The following is a 21,011-nucleotide window of genomic DNA, read 5'->3' on the forward strand; positions in this document are numbered from 1 at the left end:
CATAACCACACTGTTAAAAGGTTAAGATTCATGGCTATTATCAATAAATATCTTCAATTTAGAGTAGCTAAAAGTGAGAATAAGAACAGTAACAAAACACACACACACAAAGCAGATTTAACACAGACAGGCAAACAAATTTAATTCTTCAAGAATGGTGGGAGAGGTGGATGTGTTTGATTTTTCTCAAAAATCTTTCAATGTCTGAAGTCTGAAGCAGAATTAATCTGATAGCAGTAAATATCTGCAATAATGGTATCTGCATTTTATGTGAATATCTAGTCTTTAGAATCAGAAGATAATAAATAGTGATTTTTAGGTCACATTTTATCTTTAACTGTAAAATGGATTCTAAAATAAGTGAGATGACTTATTGTCTACTGTGCTTATTTTTCCTGTTGACTAGAAGGGAAGCCTTGATGTAGATATCTTCAATATAAAATTGAAAACTTTGATGTGATGAATTTACTCAAAAAGTTTGTAGAGCAAGGAGTGAATAAACACTTTCTACTGTGCAAAGAGTTACAGAATCTTAACACCAGGTGAAAAGTATTACTGTAATATAAACACCTGTCTTTTTATCTGGAAAGAGGCATCCTTCTAAACTAAACATTGCAACATAACATAGATCTCTCTCTCTGGAGTTTGGCAGTTTATACTGCAAAACCATTCGAATCATGCCCAGTAATAGTTTTAGATCATGTCAGAAAGCATTCTTCCGGAAAACTCCCACACATAGTATGGTATGAACAAATAGCCTGTAATGAGCAGTAGAATGGGACCAACCAATTCTGAAGGCTAAGAGAGATTAATGGATTGCATACAGTTGGTCTCAGTGCCAGGAAATAGCTTGGCAAATTATGTACAGCAAAGGCATAAGCCAGTACACTCCCTAAACTGAGAAGCTTAAGATCACAAAGATGCTGTATCTACTGTTAAGAATGATTCTATCATACCATGTAAAGAATTGCACATCAGTAAGTCTATAGAATGTATAATACTTTTCTTTATACATATATATTACATATGTATATTTTATATATATTAATTATTTCTCTTACGGTCACCCTATTTCAGAACATACATATGATATCTCCACCACTTACTATTGTGGTGGAAGAACACATTTTTGTCAATGTGTGTATCTGAGTTATATATATAGATATATATAGTGGTGCTATTGCTTAAGGAACTAGGATAATAAAACTAACATTCACGTAAAAGAAAACGTACAGCATTGAAGAGTCTTTATAGGTAGGGCATAGCTGCATTACCTGAGCGTTCCCTAGGTTTCCAACCTTAGATGCTATCGTGCTGGAGGAACCTGGTGTGCTAACTCTAAGGAACAGCATGGAGCATAGAGTGGAGTGGAGACACCACGGCTAGGCTCTGTGACCAGGTGGGGACTCTATTGTTCATGTGCACACCGAGACTGATAATCTGCACTTTTTGCTACCCTGAGCCAAGGACCTGTCATGTTTTGACAAATGCTGTACCCTAGTGTACTTTTGCTCAATATAATATCATTATAATGCCAAAACACACTGCCATCCCAAGAGCTACCCTCCTCCAAAGTGCAACCATCCCTCACTGAGCATGCACTCTGAATTTCTGGGAGCCTATTACTTTAAACGGAGAAGGGAGAATTTTTCACCAATCATAACTAAGATATGCTTGACTAGAGTCACTCAAGCTCCACCTAAAAGATAGAAAATAATATAAATTGGCCTAAGAGAGAGGGGATGTTAGGGAAGATACCACCATCAGGGGAGATAACATCGTGAGGGAATACACCATCCTGAGGACCTCCTGACCCCTGGGATCAGTCGATGGGCTGAGCTTCTCTTCCCCCCACATTGGGACGTCTTTGGGTGAGATTTGAACACTGTGTCTACTGGTTATACTGTGTGTCTCTGCGGAAAATTAGAAATCTCTATAGAGTCTTTGTGCCTTTTAATGTGTTAATTTCCAGGCTGCCCATCTGTGTCATCTGTGTATTTCATGCATGCTAGCTTGCTTTTGAAGACAGTAACTACCACTGGCAATCCAAAGAACCCTTGTACCTGTTGCTGTAATAAATTGTACTTGATTGCATTGGTCCTAGCCATGATCGTTCTCATTAAACGCGACTAGAGTAAGGGTGGTTATACATTATTGGTGATTCCGTGACCGTGGTAGTTAGTGCTCTGAATCCAGCCAGACCCCTAATGGTTAATGTGTTATTGGTGAATCTGACTGGACCCTTAACGGTTAATGCATTATTGGTGAATCTGTGATTGTGATAGTTCAGTACCCTGAATCCAACCGGACCCATAACGGTTAATCAGCTACAACCCTTAGCGCTACATATATATAATAAAAAATATTTTATGAAATTTAATTTCATGTAATCCATAAATGCTTATTTTGCTTCAATAGGACTGGATTAGTGATTGCATGATTAAATTTCCCTGATTATAAATGGATGAGTATATTCATTAAGCTCACTTAAATACATGACAAAAAAAAAAAGTATGATGTATTGAAGCTAAACATTCTTAAATACATGGTAATACGTGTTTTTCATCAAATGTTAGAATGCTGTAATCTTAGAAACCTAACTTTTTAGGGAGAAAAAAAAATCAATTTTGTATGCTTTGTACAAGCTGGCAGGAAAACCAACCAGCTTGTACATGCTACAGTAGTTCTGCTTTGTATATGACATGAAATCATGCCATATGTCACCATATGTAACATTAGAGAGGTGTGTGGTAAAGACATTAAAATATTATGAGATCTTCTTCATAAAGACATAAAACTGACTAATCTTTCATTTAGCAAACCTGAGACTTCAGTTTCTGAGATTAAACTGGTACTTAAGATACAAATACTGGTAGTGTTTTAGGTAAAGCATCTCTATCAGTATTTTAATCTTTTTACACTGTTATTCTGGACAATACCTCCAAAGAAACTTGCACTGTAATTACATAAACTACCACTTTGGAAAAGAGGTCATAAATTCAAAAGCAGTTAGTAAAAGAGATTTTGATATCAAGTATTTTATCTCAGGTGCTACCTAGAGAAATATTTCAATTAAAATATTTGACCATGTATTTTTTAGCACCATGGCAAAACATCTAAGCATGCACTTAAATCATATTGATTTAAAGCTCTGTTAGAATTAAAATTGTCCATAAAGCCCTATTAGAATTGAATTAGAATTGAATTTGGCCAGGGAAAACAAGGGCAACAAGAAAAGCTTCTACAGATATGCTAGTGATAAAAGGAAGACGAGGGAAATTGTGGGCCCTCTCTGGAAAAGAATGGGAGACAAGGTTACTTGAGATACAAAGAAGGCTGAGGTACTCAGTGACATTTTTGCCTGCATCTTCACTGGCAAGAGCTCCAGCCAAATAGCCCAAGTCCCAGAAGGCAAAGGCAGGGACTAGTAGAATGTATAACCACACACAATAGAAGATCAAGTTCAAGTCTAAGGAGCCTAAAAGGTACAGAAATTCATGGGACCTAATGAGATACATGCACAGGTTCTGAAGGAGCTGGTGGATGTAGTTTCTGTGTCCATAATATTTGAGATGTTGTGGCAGTCTGGAGAAGTTCCCATTGCCTGCAAAAGAGGAATTCCAACCTCCCATTTTCAAAAAGGAAAAAATGAAGGACCCATGGAACTACAGGACAGTCAGTCTCACTTCTTTGCCAAGCAAGATCACGGAGCAGATCCTCCTGGAAGCAATGCTAAGGCACATGGAAGAAAAAAGCAATTGGTGACAGCCAACATGGCTTCATATGCCTGACAAATTTGATGGCCTAAGATGGGGTTACAGCATTGGTGAATAGGCGAAAAGCAACTGACATCACCTACCTGTATTTGTGCAAAGTGTTTGACACTGCCCTGTATGACATCCTTGTCTCTAAACTGAAGAGATGTGGATTTGACAAGTGGACCTCTCAATGGGTAAAGAATTGGCTGGAAGGTCACTCTCAAAGAGTTGTGGTCAACAGCTCAACGTCCAGTTGGAGACCAGTAATGAGTAGTGTTCTCAGAGTTATTGGGGGGTTGATATTGGGAATGGCACTGTTTAATGTCTCTTTCGGTGACACAGACATTGAGATGGAGTGCACCCTCATCAAGTTTGCTGATGACACCAAGCTGTGTGGTGTAGTAAACACAATGGATGGAAGTGATGCCATCCAAAAGGACCTGGACATGTTTGAAGCATGCACCCATGTGAACCTCATGAAGTCCAACAATGTGTGAGGTCTTGCATCAGCGCTGAAGCAACCCCAGGCAGAAATACAGGCTGGGTGGAGAATAGATTGAGAGCAGCCCTGAGGAGGACCAACAATGTGTGAGGTCTTGCATCAGCGCTGAAGCAACCCCAGGCAGAAATACAGGCTGGGTGGAGAATAGATTGAGAGCAGCCCTGAGGAGGACCTGCAGGTGTTGGCTAATTAAAAGCTCAACATGAGCTGGCAATATGTGCTTGTAGCCCAGAAAGCCAAGTGAATCCTGGGCTGCATCAAAAGAAGCATGGCCAGCAGGTCAAAGGAGGTGATTCTCCTCCCTCTCTTGAGACCCCACTTTTAGTTGGGAGTCCCAGTTTAACCCAATGCTTCGTTGGGTTAAAAACTGGCTGGATAGCCAGGCCCAAAGAGTCGTGGTGAATGGAGTCAAATCCAGTTGGAGGCCGGTCACTAGTGGCATTTCCCAGGGCTCAGTACTGGGGACGGTCCTCTTTAATATCTTTATCAATGATCTGAATGAGGGGATCGAGTGTACCCGCATTAAGTTTGCAGATGACACTAAGTTAGGTGTGTGTGTCGATCTGCTCAAGGCTAGGAAGGCTCTGCAGGAGGATCTGGATAGGCTGCACTGATGGGCTGAGGTCAACTGCATGAAGTTCAACGAGGCCAAATGATGGGTCCCGCACCTGGGGTGCAATAACCCCAAGCAGAGCTACAGGCTGGGAGCGGAATGGTTGGAAAGCTGCCAGGCAGAGAAGGACCTGGAAGTATTGGTGGATAGTCGGCTGAATATGAGCCAGCAGTGTGCTCAGGTGGCCAAGAAGGCCAATGGTATCCTGGCTTGTATAAGAAGCGGTGTGGTGAGCATGAGATAGGGAAGTGATTGTACCCCTGTACTCGGGTCTGGTGAGGCCGCACCTCGAGTACTGTGTTCAGTTTAGTGCCCATCGCTACAAAAAAGACCTTGAGGTGCTCGAAAGACTCCAGAGAAGGGCGACGAAGCTGGTGAGGGGTCTGGAGAACAAGTCCTACAAGGAGTGGCTGAGGGAGCTGGGTTTGTTCAGACTGGAGCAAAGGAGACTCAGGGGCCACCTTATCACTCTTTATAAGTACATTAAAGGAGGCTGTAGGGAGATGGGGGTTGGCCTATTCTCCCATGTGCCTAGTGACAGGACGAGGGGGAATGGGCTAAAGTTGCGCCAGGGGTGTTTTAGGTTGGATATTAGGAAGAACTTCTTTACTGAGAGGGATGTGAGGTATTGGAACGGGCTTCCCAGGGACAGTGGTGGAGTCACCATCCCTGGAGGTCTTTAAAAGACGTTTAGATGTTGAACTTAGCAATATGGTTTAGTGGAAGACTTGTTAGTGTTAGGTCAGAGGTTGGACTCGATGATCTTGAGGTCTCTTCCAATGTAGACAATTCTGTGATTCTGTGATTCTGTATATGCAGCCCCATTTAACCCTGTAAGAAGGACACAGACCTATTAAAGAAAGTCCAGAGGAGTGTCACAAGTATGGTCGAAGCACATCTGGAACACCTCTTCTGGGAAGACAGGCTGAGGGATTTGGGGTTGTTCAGCCTGGAGAAGATAAGACTCCAGAGAGACTTTATAGAAGTCTTCCCGTATCTTAAGAGGGCCTACAAGAAAGTTGGAGAGAGACTCTTAATCAGAGAGCATAGTGATAGGACAAGGAGTAATGGCTTTAAACTGAAAGAAGGGAGATTTAGATTTGATATCAGAAATAAATTCTTTACTGAGAGGGTGGTGAATCACTAGAATGGGTTGCCCAAAGAAGTTTTTAATGCAACTGAAAGCATTCAAGGCCAAGTCAGATGGAGCTTTGAGTTCTAGTGGAAGATGTCCTTCCCATGCCAAGAAGGTTGGAATTATATGATCTTTAAGGTCCCTTCCAATCCAAACCATTCCATCATTCTATGATTTCAAGGTGCAGTTAAGAGCCAAAAGTAAGATCACAATCAGATGTTATAAACAATAACATAAACAATATAACATATAAACAATAACAAAGTATATAAACAGTATTTGTATGTTTAAATCTCTAGGGTTCTGAAATACAGGCAAATAAATCAACATGGAAACAAACAACTTCTTGTTTTCTTTGTGTAATTAAAATATACATCAAGATAGAGTAACTTGAAAACTCTCTCATATTGATACTCATAGTATCAATTACTATGCAGATGTTATTTTGTGCTTGGATATGAACCTAATGAGTTATTTTCAAAAATGTTTCAAAAAAACCCTATTTTATTATTTGAAGTTTAATTCTTTCCCAGACATGAATATTTTCTTACACATTTATCTTGCAAATGAATACTTAATACCAAAATATAAGGATTTAGAAATAAATATAAATGCCCAAAATTTTGTTTCATAAGAATGTCCTAAATAGATTTATGATATACTAAATTGTTGACCTATATCTAAATTTGATTGTGCACCTGTGCAAGTATTCATAATGATTCCAGTAGGAAAGGCACTCAGACACCATAAATAATTGATTAAAATACCATTTATCTGAGCTAACATTACGAGTAAAAAGGATAGATAACTATATCCATTTAGATGCTGGAAACCTGATATCTGTTGTTCTGAATTGGATAAACCTCCAATAAGGGCATGTAACGTGTTGCAGATCCTTTCCATTGAGTGGTTTCCTGGCTTTTTCATCTTTCAGTTTTTGATAGAATGTTCTTAAAAGAAAACAGCTCTATTCATCATTTTTTTACAGTCAAACTCAAGGATGTTCACATAAGAACATAACTCTTTTGTATGCAAATGACCAAGACAAGGATACACAACTGACATATCACCATTGCCAAGTGAGAGCTGCCTACAGGTGCCTCTGTTAACTAATTAAGTTTATCCAGCAGCCAAGAACCATGTTCAGTGCAACAGAGGACTGAAGGCTAAGTGCTGCTTGCAGCCAGTGTAGCACAGCACAGGTTTGCTTAGCTTCTGGGTATATCACTCACTCCTCAATGTGCAACAGCCTTCCAGTTAGAATCACTAGTGACAATTTATGTTTCTGCAAGTGTATATAAATCTCTCCAAGAAAATTAAGAAAGAAACACAACACTGTTTCAAGTAAAAATCTGGGGAAAAAAAAATCATTTCAAGAATATTTATTTATTTGAAATTAAGTTGTTTTTGTTTGTTTGTTTTTTTGTGTGTTTTGTTGTTGTTGTTTGGTTTTATCTTTTCTTTCTTTCTCTGATAGGTGACTTTGGAAATCATCTGTGGAAAGTCTACTAGAAGGTTCACAAAGGGAAACAAAAATTGTATATTTTTGTAGAAACAATTACAATTAAAATAAAACTTTCATTTTGACTTCTGTAAAAATTATCTTCTGATTTTATGTTCCGGATAGACCTCTGTTCTTGAAGACAAATAAAACACAGGAAGTAATGGACAAATAATGGACAAATTCCTCTGCAGGATAAAGGGAAAATGTTTCAAAATATTGTCAAGTCAAACAATTTTTGGCCAGTGTGAATAATCTAAATCGATATAGATTAACGGTATTCATAAAACTTTCCCTCATAGGCTTCTTCTAGTAAAAAAAAGTAATGCTTATCTAGTTTATGTAAACTATAAGGTCGTAAGGTTTCATTCAGTTTTATTAATTAGATCTAATAAAATGATGATTGCAATATCATTTAAAACATAGCCTTTATTCACTTGGTGTTATTCATTTGGCTTTTATCAATATAAATCCATGAAGCCTGTGTGATGCCTAGCCTTCAGTTTCTAGTCCATTAATTAGTGTGCAAAAGTCAGTAAAGAACCTTCTGAAATTGATTCCTTGAGGTAACAAATTGTATATATATTTTTTTGACTTAACTGAATTTTTGTTTACACAGCCACTGAAGCGGCCTTATAGTTATTTTTTTTTCTGTTTTCTTTTTCCCAAGAGCATACAAATTGTTTTCCCTAGAAAATTCACAACTGACAACATTGTTTCCATCTGAAGATTTGCTACTTGTGGCAGTAAACAATGTAGATGTTACAGCTCAGACTCAATACTGCTGATTATCTGTCTATTCTTGCCTTAATAAACATTTTATTTCAGTTTCTGTGAAATATGAAAACTATTAAACTTCACTTGCTTTTACAGTAATAGACAAAAACAATTATAATAAAACACTCTAAAATTTCAGATACAAAACTGAAGTGCTCTGATATTAATTTATAAGAGAGAAAAGATGTAACTCAAATCTTCGTTGAAGTTACTTGTAGATATGTCATCATGTTATATTTATTTATTTATTTATTGGCAGGTAGTAGTGAACATTTTCATTAGATATTGTCTCTATAAATAAAAGTTTATTTATATATTATATCATGTTGTAAGGACAAAACAAATGAAAAAAAATAGAGACAAATTAATATACTACCTATGATTTGGATTTGTCTTTCCAGCATTCTCCTGTTTTCAGAAGTGAGGCTTTTATAGAAGTATATCATATATTAATGTTGCTGCCAATTAATATTTTCCCAGTTTATTTTTATTTTTATTTTTATTTTTATTTTTATTTTTATTTTTATTTTTATTTTTATTTTTATTTTTATTTTTATTTATTTATTTATTTATTTTTTAAGAAGCACATTACTGGCATTAGAATGTAAACAATCAAACTTACCATAAGATAATTTAGCTCTCCAGATTCCATCAATCATATTGAATAGGGGTTGACCATGGCTCCTTAAAAGTATGTCTAGTAAAAGCATTCCCACGAGGCTGAAAAGTCTGACACAGTTCTTAAGGCAGGGTAGTATCTCACCAACTTACACAGACTGGTTAGGCTGGTGGTTTATCCTAATGTGGCCCAAGTGGCCCAAGTGGTCTTACGATGAGATCAAGAGATCAAGCGCTTTTTATTTTATTTTATTTTTTTTGTCTTGCCTTTTCTTTTGAGTATTCTAGCAGCTGCAATTCATAAATGAAAAGCAGACTCACATTTAGACATTTTAATCTAGGGGTATAGAATTTGGACCTGAATTCTACCCTTGATTTCTGCAATCTTACTCTATCTTTTCCAAATTTCATTCAGTCTTGTGTATTCAGAAATATTTCGTATTATTCATTTACTTGTGTCCAAAGTAAACCCTAGAGTATGTTCTAATTAACTTGTCTAACTTGTCATTTAGTTTTCACAGCTAGATCATAAGACAAACTGCAAAGATTAATGTACAGTTTCCAGTAAGCACTTTAGAAAATGAAATTGGCTAGTAGTCTCTTATCACGACCCTCTGTGTCAACCTGACCTTCCCACACTGAGCTGGCATTTAGAAGTACTGGTCACGTCTACAAAGTAATTCTAGCTCTTCTTATTTCCTGACACAAGCAGAATTACCAATGGAAGCAAACGATGGGTTAGTTTCATGCAAACAAGCTTTTCAAAACCAGTTTAATCTAAATGCTTTGATAAAGTACCTTTCCCCAGGACACCTAGTCCCTGGTGTATCATGATAAAACACTTCCTGGAGATTTTCAGTGAAGTCTAATAAACTTTCAGCACTTTGATACTAAAAAGTTTCATGGACGAGAAGGAAAATAGCAGTTGAAAATGTGTCAAAACTGAATAATCAGTCCTTGTTTGTTTCATCAAGATGGCAAGTAATTTAATTAAATGTGCTGTGCCTTGCTGGCACTTTCACATATCTCTTTTATCTGGAGCTGCACCTGTGATTTAAAGTTAACCATAAACAATATTCTTCCCTTTCTTCTCTAAGTGCCAACTTATTAGTTAAAAGCCTGCTGCCATATGGTGAAGCAGTATCTGCTGAAAAAATCAATTAAAATAAGCTTCTAAAGAAAAAATCTTTCAAAAGAAAGGATTGCATGATTTTCAGTAACAATACAGGTATTTGAGTTTGGTATTTAACTTAAAAGAATTAATTAATTCCCCTACAGTATTGTGTAGGGGAAAATGAATAAACAAACAAAGCCAAGAAATGTTTGTCCTTTTAGTCATGCCTTAGTCTCACTAGCTACAGGATACTGAAAAAGCCCTTTCCCTTTGAACTGAATTCCAGAAACTTTGTATTAGAATGAGCTAAAATAGCTGGCAGGACTAGTCTACTCAAGTTTACCAAGACATTACTGTAACATCAAAATTAATGTCTATTCAGGTGTCATGGTTTAAATGGCAGCTGTGTTTTGAAAGAATTCATCACTGGAACTTACTTTGCTTGACAGATGCATCTTAGTTATTGGATTTAGAATCATAGAATCATTAGGGTTGGAAAAGACCTCAAAGATCTGTAAATTCATTGACATTATCTCACTTCCATCTGTACAGAGAGGTTTTTATGATATCTATCTCTTTAAATGAAACCTAGTGGAAAATTTAGCATTGAACTATGTAGGTCAGTGTCTCAAATTTGCAGGGTAAGTTACCAACATTGATTCAAGGAAACAGTTTGGCCCATAGTGACAATAATATATGTTAAAGTGTTTCTCAGTTTGCAAATAGCTAGCTGTATATGTCACAATGAATTTGCATGTCCACTGGCTTCAGTGTTGTCCTCTGTTCACTCCAGCAAATACTTGGTACAAATTGGCCCATTAAATATCAAAAATCAGGAAGAAATCACAATTTTTCACTTCCTAAGGAATTAACTGTCACAACAACTGTTTCTGTGGGGAATATTTCTATTATTTCTATTTCTATTTCTATTTCTATTTCTATTTCTATTTCTATTTCTATTTATTTCTATTTCTATTTCTATTTCTATTTCTAATTTCTATTTCTAATTTCTATTGAAATGACTGAGTTAAGTTACCAACTTCTATTTTGCTCTGTGTATTTTTCTTTCTTTCTTATTAGTGTATGATCCTTTTCCCTTAAGCAGCTAAAGTTGCTAACATATTTAAAGAATATAATATTAAGCTCATTTTATATGTTTGCCACAAGTAATGACATTGTGTAATTTTATGCATTATGAAATAAAAAATAAAATAAAATAAAATAAAATAAAATAAAATAAAATAAAATAAAATAAAAAGATCCTAAACTGTGAATTGCTGTTCCAATGTTTTGATATGTCACTGTATAGTACCAAGATTTACATTTGTTCAAAGGAGACTAGGAGAAGTCAGGGTGTGGCATCCCTAAACTCAAAAATATTTCTAAGATATAGGGCAACTTTAGTCTTTCAAATCAACTGAAGGTAAGTTCAAGAGTAGATAGACTAGAGAACTCTTTTATTGAAATCTGGAAACACTAAGACATTTTGAATGTTCCTAGAAGTGAATATAATATTACATTTTTAAATGTAAAGAAAATGGTAGAGATGGAAAATAGAAGATGAAATATACCATTATATGATAATGTAATGATTATTGTAGGGAGCATATGGAAGCTAACGTTTACGATTCTAATTAGGTAAATGTATTTCCAAATGGTTTTCCAGACAGTGTATGTTTATACAACTTTTATATAGAGAGCTTTACATATGGAACAGGATTTTATCTGTTATTCCAATCAATGTGGAAAATATCATACAATCTCTTATAAATAAGTTATTATTATTTTTTTCACAAAATCATAAAATGTAGAATCATCTGAATATATGGATAGCGTGCCACTGATGGGATAGGATTAGATAATTACTAAATTGAACATTATCAGGGCTTAGCATAATGTATAAAAATAATTAATTAATCCACACCTTTCTTGTAGAAGCATTACACTTTTTTTAGAATTTGCAGAGGAAAGATTTGTTGTTACTGTTGTTGTTGTTGTTGGTTGGTTGGTTGGTTGGCTTTGGTCTATTTACCTGTTCTGAGAATTAAGATGGCAAAGTATAATTCTTAAGAAGATGATTGCAAAAATCATGTATGTTCAATATATGCATTCTGATTTGAGATTCACAGAATCACTGCATCATAGAATGGTTGAAGTTTGAATGCATCTCTGGAGGTAATCATGTCAAACCCTTTTGACATGGAGGGTTTTTTTTTATACGAGGGGACACATAGGGTGCTTTGCCCAGGACCATGTACAAACAGGTTTTGAAAATATCCAAAAAGGGAGAATTCACAGCCTTTCTGAACAGCCTGTGCATGTATTTGGTCAATCTCATACGGGAAAAAAAAATAAATAAATAAATAAAAAAAGAAAAAAAGAGAGAGACTGGGAAGCTTAGAACTGGACAGAAGTGATATCCAGGTGTGGCCTCACCAGTGCTGAGTAGAGGGAAAGAATCACCTCTCTTGACCCGCTGGCAAGACTTTACTTAATGCAGCCTGAGTAATCCCTGCTTTATTCTTGTGCACAGGGATATTTCTCCCCAGGTGCAGGACTCTGCACTTCTGTTGTGTTTTCACAATGATGAACGTCACCATACCACTTTCTCACTCCCCCTCCCCAAAAGAACAGGGAGAGAAAATACAATGGAATACAAACAAACAAACAAACAAACAAACAAACAAACAAAAACCCTCATGGGTCATGAGTTAAGATAAAGATAGTTTCATTAAAGGATAAGAAAGAAAAAAAAATAAAATAAAGGATGAATAAAGGAGCTCACCAGGTAATGTAGCATCCAAGAATGTGAGCGGGAGATTGATAAATGGTATTTTTTGCTGACACAGGCAAAGCAACAGCCCTGCTTTAAGTCCCAGCAAGAAGGTAAGTTAGCTTCAAGCCCTGAACTGACAGACTTGACTTACTCACAGGACAAGGGCTCTCACCTCTGCTTGGAGAAGGAGAAGTCTGTCACTTGCCCCTGCAGTTCCCTTATGCAACAGATACAATACTCAAGGGATGGAAAAAGGACAGTGTGTGAGTAATGGTCTAGGAAAGGGCAACTGTGCAAAGTTGGTCCAGTCCACCACTTACATTGCCAAAAAGGAGTGGAAGGCGTAATTGGAGATTCATTGTTGAGAGGCACTGAGGTACCCATTTGTCATCCAGATAATCTCTCTAGAGAGGTTTTCTGCCTGCCTGAGACCTGCATTTACAAAGAGGCTTCCAAACCTGGTGGGGCCAGAAGACTACCATTCATTCTTATGCTTTCATGTAGGGTCAAATGACCTCTTTGCTGCAGCAAAAGACTCCAAAATATCAAAAGGGACTTTATGATAGAACAAGGAGGAAATGGTTTTAAACTCAAAGAGGGGAGATTTAGATTAGATGTAGAAGAAATTCTTTACTCAAAGGGTGATGTGGCACTGGAACAGGTTGCCCAGAGAAGTTGTGGATGCCCCCTTCCATGGAAATGTTCAAGGCCAGGTTGGATGGGGCTTTGAGCAACCTGGTCTAGTGGAAGGTGTCTCTGCCCATCGCGGAGAGGTTGATCGCTAAGGTATCTCCAAGCCCAAGCCATTCTATGACTCTATGGTTCTATGATTTTAGAGAGGAAACTTTTCCAGCAATGAAAAATGCAGTGTGTAACAGTTGACCCGATCATCATTTGGTTAGTGGCTTCCATGCTAAAATATGTGGCCAGATTATATTGCATCATAAATGAACATAATCATATTACTATTCATTCTTCCAACCCAAATCATTCTATGATTCTATGATTCTATGATGACTTACATGTACATGTATGTATGTCCAGTTTGCTTAGGTTGAATAAATATTATATTTTAAATGTGATTCTGTGAGGAATGTTTTAACAATTCCAATTTGTGTCCATAAATTCGTGTCCATAAAGAACAATTCTGTTTGAATCCTGTCTGCCTGGGCCCTGCACTGGCAATTTAATTCTTGAACCACAGATGCAGTGTGTCCCAGTCTCCCCCTCATTCTAGTCAATTTATCACGTCTTCAGAAAACACTCCTTAAATTTATGAACCTGTTTGCTTTTGTTATTCCGGACTTCTATTTCTAACAATTACAGCCTTTTTTCCTGTCTTCTTCGAGATTAACTTAACACTGCTATAGATGTGTCTGTGAATGGCTGGGGAAGAATGGTTTAATTACTCGTGAAGCATCAAATAAGAAAGCTGTTTGTGTTTGATGTCTGGGAGTTTCAGAACAACTGATAACAACTAGTGACTGTTATGGGATACTATGAGGATCCTTGGTATCTGGCCAGGGGGCCAAGAGATTAAGAGGAAGAAAAAAGAAGCTGAAGGACGGGTGGGAGACAAGAACTGCAGAAAGTGTCCCATAAACTTGGAATGGTGCCAAGTGAGTACAAAGGGTGAGAGGAAGACTATGAGCCTTCAGCATGAAAGACCCCTAGAGACCCCCAGAGGAGACTGATGCGCATGCTCCAGTAGGAGGGACTGGACCCCGGAAGCTAATTATAATAATCTACATTTTTAGAAGTAGTAATGAATATGTATTAGTCTAGGTGCATAAAAATCAGCTGCTTGATGTAACTGGTGTGCGTCCTGGTGGAGCGGAGACTCCCGGTGCACCCAGCGCTGTTTGCTTACCTCTATTCCTTTATATTCTTTTAATAAATCCTATTTTTTTTATTTAATCCTAATTTGAATCCTGAGCCATTTATAACAATTCCAACCTAATTTTCAATCTTTAAACTGTAAAGAAATCTGAGAGCATATAATTTTGCTTTCTTTCTTGTTTCACAAATGTTTAAACTGTATGATTTTTAAATACCTCCTTTAAATTCCTTTGTTCAGGCAGTGAATCAAGAACTAGATCTCCTTTGTTGAAAATGCAAAATTAGACTTAACTCTCATATAGATTCTTTCAGAAAGCTAATTTTAGTGTTCTGCAGTCTGGAGATTTGAGTCTTACTCCAAAGAGAAGGATTAAAGTTATTTGTATATGAATTACAACTCTTTTCCTGATATTGAATTAACTGTTTGAGACTCCTCTATCTTTCTGTGAACTGAAGAAGAATCATATATATATATATTATACTGGAAATGTGACCTCCAGGTAACTGAACTTCCCCCAAAATAACCTCACTGAAAGTGCCTACAGCATTTTCACTGCAAAACTTAGATTTGACTCTCAAACTTATTAATTGAACCCTTAGCAGTCTGTCTTACTTTTCTTTAAGTTTATTCCCTGTTTGTGTACCTTACCACCTGTAAGAAAGAACCTGAAGATTAATTAACTTCACCTCAAATAGCACACTCATTTTGATAAGTACATGAAGAAAGGAGAAATTTCTTGTAACCAAAAAGTTAAGACAACAGAAATTTTATAGTATAGACATGCTGATGATCAAATATATAACAAACTGCCCTAAGTTTTTTGTTTGTTTGTTTGTTTGATTTGTATTTGTTTTGTTTTCTTCAATTATCCTCTACTTCCATAGTAAAGAACAATTGACAGATTTTAGCCTTGGGCTATTAAATTTTGATATCTTTTCATCTTCCTGGCTCACACAGTATTATAGGCTGCCAAGGAGAAAATGCAGAAATTTAAATCCCACAAGCTACAGTAAACTATCTATCAGCACAACATAGAATCATAGAATTGTTTAGGTTGGAAAAGACCTCTAAGATCATCAAGTCCATAGGAACATGTGACCAACTACTTCACTCTCTCATAGGTCACAAAAAGGTGAAAAGGTCCTGCTGTTCTCATGTGGTATGAAATGCAATGAGGTTATGCAGGATTGTGTAAACAGGCTAGATTTCCAGATAAAAACACACAATCTTACTACTTCAGCATCATGCTTTTTCTCATGAATGACTTTTAGCTTTCTTCCTCAAAATGTCTTTTACAAATCTTTACTAACTGAAGTGATATTTGATGATCAGTAATAATTCATATACTGGCATTTTCCTTCTCTGAGCTGGAGCTACTTTATTATAAATAACCACTCAGATAAAATCTACAAAATATAGAAAAGACAATCAACAAAAACATTAAGGTGACATTAAGTCAATAACTGAAAGATAAAGCATTCTTTCAGCAATATAAGTGTTTGTCTCTCCATTATGTTTAGGTGATAAAATTAAATTATTATATCTTATATCTAACAAAGGTGTTATGATTAGAGAAGCATGAACTATAAATATTTTTTCTTTTTATTTCTTTCTCATAATTAAAACTGATATTTACTTATTGGATTATTAATTATTTTAATTAGATATTAATGAAAAAAATATATATATATTTCTGTACATACATTTCACTGGAAAGTTATTAACCTATGATGGAATTCTGTTATATTTTCATATATTTGTCTAACATGTCTGTGTTGATAACAGAAGGTCATGAGAGGTTTAAAATAGTTTTCAAACTATCAGCGATATTTTACTGAATATTGTGAATTTTTTATTTTAAAAGTGTAAGATTGTTTTGATGCTAAAACACTCACAAAATTGCATTTGACTAAGAGTAGAAATAAAGTGGAGATGAGATCATTATCAAGGATGCCATACAGGACACTGTTAAATGCTTTACACAAGTCCAAGTAGATGACATAATTTACTCCTCCCTTATCCACCACGTTGTAACCCCATTTTAGAAGGCCACCAGATTTATCAGGCACAATCTGTCCTTAGTGAAGCTATGTTGGCTGTCACCTCTTTTTTTTCCATGTGCCTAACATCATTTCCAGGAGGATTTGCTCCATAATCTTGGTTGGCACAGATCACGATGCTTACAAGTCATGATGTAGTCTTCCCTGACCTTCTAGTAGCTAGAGTTAATATCTTGTATCAACAACCCCTTCCCATTTATAAGCCTACACTGTAGTGCTTTTTAGCCTCTCTGGTAAAGACAATGTCTGACTTTTTAGCAAAAATGGGAAGTTTCTCGTATTTTCTTACAGAAAGTTTGACTTGAACGGAAATGAAATCTTGCATAGAAACATAAGCAATTATGAATAATTTATTCAACATAATCTGGTCCTGTAAATGTCTTTACATTATCATCAAGGTTATATGTGTCTATTAATAACATCACTAATCAGAAGACACCAAAGAGATGGCAAATATTTGTTTAAAGAAGATCTGATTTGAAAACTTCCCCTTTCATGACTGAAGTTTGATGCTAATTACTCAGTATTATAGAACAAAGAAAGAAGATAATATTGAGGAAATCCAATGTCTTTGTACAGGCATTACAAATTCATTCCATAACAACTCTGAAAATTCCCATTTGAGATATTTGCCCTTTGTGAAAACACTTTATAAATACATAATGCGAATTCTGCTTAACAATTAAAAAAAAAAAAAAAAAAAAAAAAACACAGAAAAAATGTATTCTTACAGGAGAAAAGCAGCATAAAACAATCAAGTAGGTCGCCATAAAACAATATTAGCAGAGGCAGTCCTGTTAAAGACATTTAGAATACTCCCCATTTAGATTTTTCTAAAGGATTTAGTTTTGATTTTTGTGATTCACCCCACAAAGTTTTAGGAAACCATTTAAGATATGACAATTTGTAGAGAAATATACATACTTGATCAGAATTCAACACAGTTACAATCAGCATAACAACACCGACTGTGAGCACTGGAAGGACAGGAAATCTAGGTGGCACTCTATAACCTAGGATCTGCAATTCTTCTTTCCCAGTGACAACGTCTTGGTTTGCAACCGAACCAACAAAGCTATTGTGTACCTCAGCTGTGTCACCCTGCTCAATTTCTGGTGCAGTTCTGGAGGTCAGTGTGTAATTAAGACCAGCCTTAAGTTTGCCATATAAATGTAAGTCAAATCTTATCTTTCAACTTGAGTCTCAGTCTCTGAACTAACCTCGTCATTATTTTAGGTCTGCAAATATATGCACGTGTATATATGATTTATATGCTTTTGTTGTTTTTGTTGTTGTTGTTTTGGTTTGTTTGTTTTTGTTTTTCCCACCATCCTCTCTGTTTGGCAAAATCTGTGAATAATGAATTTCTTTTTTGACTTACACTCTGCTTAGAATCACAACTCTGTTTTGGCCTTTTTAGGTCAATTATTTGTCCTGTGTAAAGAGGGAAGAATGGAGGAAAAAGAAATGGGAATGTTATCTCTGTTGCAATGATATACTCTGGGGTGATAGGAGAAATAAATACTTGGTCAGATAAATTGTAATATGTGGGCCTCTATGTAACATTAAGATTCTGGATTGCATCTAGTACTTCCTTTGTTCAGTATGAATAGTGACTATTCAGGATTCTGGCCTCCAGCCATGTGGGATGACCTCAGAGACATAATATTCCTTTCCATCAACTCTTCAATTTATAATAAATTTAATATTAAAATCAAAAATAATTAACTTTAAATTAAAATAAATTTATAATAAAATGTGAGAAATAGCATTGCAAAAAATCTACTAAGTAGATAAAGATCATATACACTGGTTTAAGCTGTACTTATGGCATGTGAGTTTCAACCACACATGATGACTGAGTGGAGATAACAGAAGTCATGCATTCATTCTGCCTTAAGTGTGATAACAAAGCCGGGAAGTCAGTCACTTGAAGGTTGCTCAGTAATTAGCAAAGAAGGAAAATACTCCTGCAGAAAATAAATTATTCCCACTCAAAATATTTTTTATAGGAAAAAGGGAATATGTCGTGTGTAAAGAGCTAAGAATTTACTCTCATACCTGGTAAACTTTACCAATCCAAAAGCACAAATGATCTAATCAGTAAAGGGAAACCAAACTGTTTTATCTGAAATTGTACTAGATGGAAAACAAAACAATAACAACAATAACAAAACTTCCTGGTATTTATCTCATTAGTTTTGTTATCACACTTCCAATGCCTTTCTAGGACCTTTTCACTTTCACAAGTGAAACCTAGTTTCACTTTTTTTTTTTTTTCTGCAAGAGTAAGGGATGGTTACTAACGAGTTGTCAACAGTCCATGGTGGGCTGTTCTTCTCATGGTGGGCTACCTTCTCTTTGGTATAAGAAGCATTTTGTTATTTTTTGTTTGTTTGTTTGTTTTTTCTTTTTGCTCCACTTAGATTCATGTTTAGATGTTCTCTTAATACTGCTTGCATATTCTTACTTTTCGTTGGTCCTAGTTACTCAGTCTAATAGTGTAGACGACTGTAATTACAATAATCTGTTATATTATTAAGTGAAATGAAGTGGATCTTGGAGGGCTTGTACAGCCTTATTTCATATATATAATGAAATAAAGATTAGAAATGTGTCCTTAAATTAAATTAAAGACTAGAAATGTGTAATCATGGTAAAAAAATAAAAATATTGGTATGGTGTTTCTAAAAACATTTGTAGAAACAAGCATTTTCTGTGTATTTGATCCATACCTAGGTTTGGAAACGAATCACAGTGTAAACTCAACTCTTAAATGAAACTAGACGAACTGGACAGGAAAAAAGAACTTACAAATGCTTAACATGGAAAACAAAACAAAACAAAACAAACTTTTCTTATACTTTCTTAGACAACAAAACCAATCACCCCTTAGGACCTAAGTAGTGGATAGCTAGAAAGAGTACTGAGTATTGCATGATGGATTAATGATCCACAAAATGGTAAACCCAGGTCTATGACCCTTCATGATGACTACAACCTCATCTGCATGTATCTAATCAATACTATAATTAAATACTTTAATTAATCTATGTATTCATAGTCATTGAATAATTATGCAATACACCTATAGTCATTCTATAATATATTCTATAATTACTTTATGGGGAAATGTAACTCCATTTTTAAAAAGGGGAAAAAAGGAGACGTGGAAATACAGGCCAGTCAGTGTTAACTCTGTGCTGAGCAAGATCATGGAACAGATCCGCCTGGAAACAATGCTAAGGCACATGGAAAACAAAGTGGTGATTGGTGACAGCCACTATGGCTTCACTAAGGACAGATCAGACAGAATCACAGAATCACAGAATTTCTAGGTTGGAAGAGACCTCAAGATCATCGAGTCCAACCTCTGACCTAACACTAACAGTCCCCACTAAACCATATCCCTAAGCTCTACATCTAAACGTCTTTTGAAGACTTCCAGGGATGGTGACTCCACCACTTCCCTGGGCAGCCTGTTCCAATATCTAACAACCCTTTTGGTAAAGAAGTTCTTCCTAACATCCAACCTAAAATTCCCCTGGCGCAACTTAAGCCCATTCCCCCTCGTCCTGTCACCAGGCACGTGGGAGAACAGACCAACCCCCACCTCACTACAGCCTCCTTTAAGGTATCTGTAAAGAGCAATAAGGTGGCCCCTGAGCCTCCTTTTCTCCAGGCTGAACAAGCCCAGCTCCCTCAGCCGCTCCTCATAGGACTTGTTCTCCAGGCACCTCACTGGCTTCGTCGCCCTTCTCTGGATCTGCTCAAGCACCTCGATGTCCTTCTTGTAGCGAGGGGCCCAAAACTGAACACAGTACTCGAGGTGTGGCCTCACCAGAGCCGAGTACAGGGGGAAAATCACCTCCCTAGCCCTGCTGGTCATGCCTGATAAATCTGGTGGTCTTCTAAAACGGGGTTACAGCACTGGTGAATAAGGGAGGAGAAACTGATGTCATCTACCCGGACTTGTGAAAAGCATTTAACAGAGTCCTGTATGGCATCCTTGTCTCTATATTGGAGAGACTTGGATTTGATAGTTGGACCATTTGGTAGGTGAGGGAATTGGCTGGATGTTCACACTCAAAGAGTTATGGTCAACAGCCGAATGTCCAGGTAGAGACCAGTGACAAGTGGTGTTCTTCAGGTGTTGGTATGGGGACTAGCATTGTCTAATGTCTCTTTCGGTGACATGGACAGTGGGATGGAGTGTACGCTCATCAAGTATTCCAATGGCACCAAGTCGTGTGGTGTGGTCAACCATGAGGGAAGGGATGCCATCCAGAGGAACCTGGACAGGCTTGAGAGTTGAGC

Source organism: Anas acuta, chromosome 1 (genome assembly GCF_963932015.1).
Source record: "Anas acuta chromosome 1, bAnaAcu1.1, whole genome shotgun sequence".
Classification (NCBI taxonomy): Eukaryota; Metazoa; Chordata; class Aves; order Anseriformes; family Anatidae; genus Anas; species Anas acuta.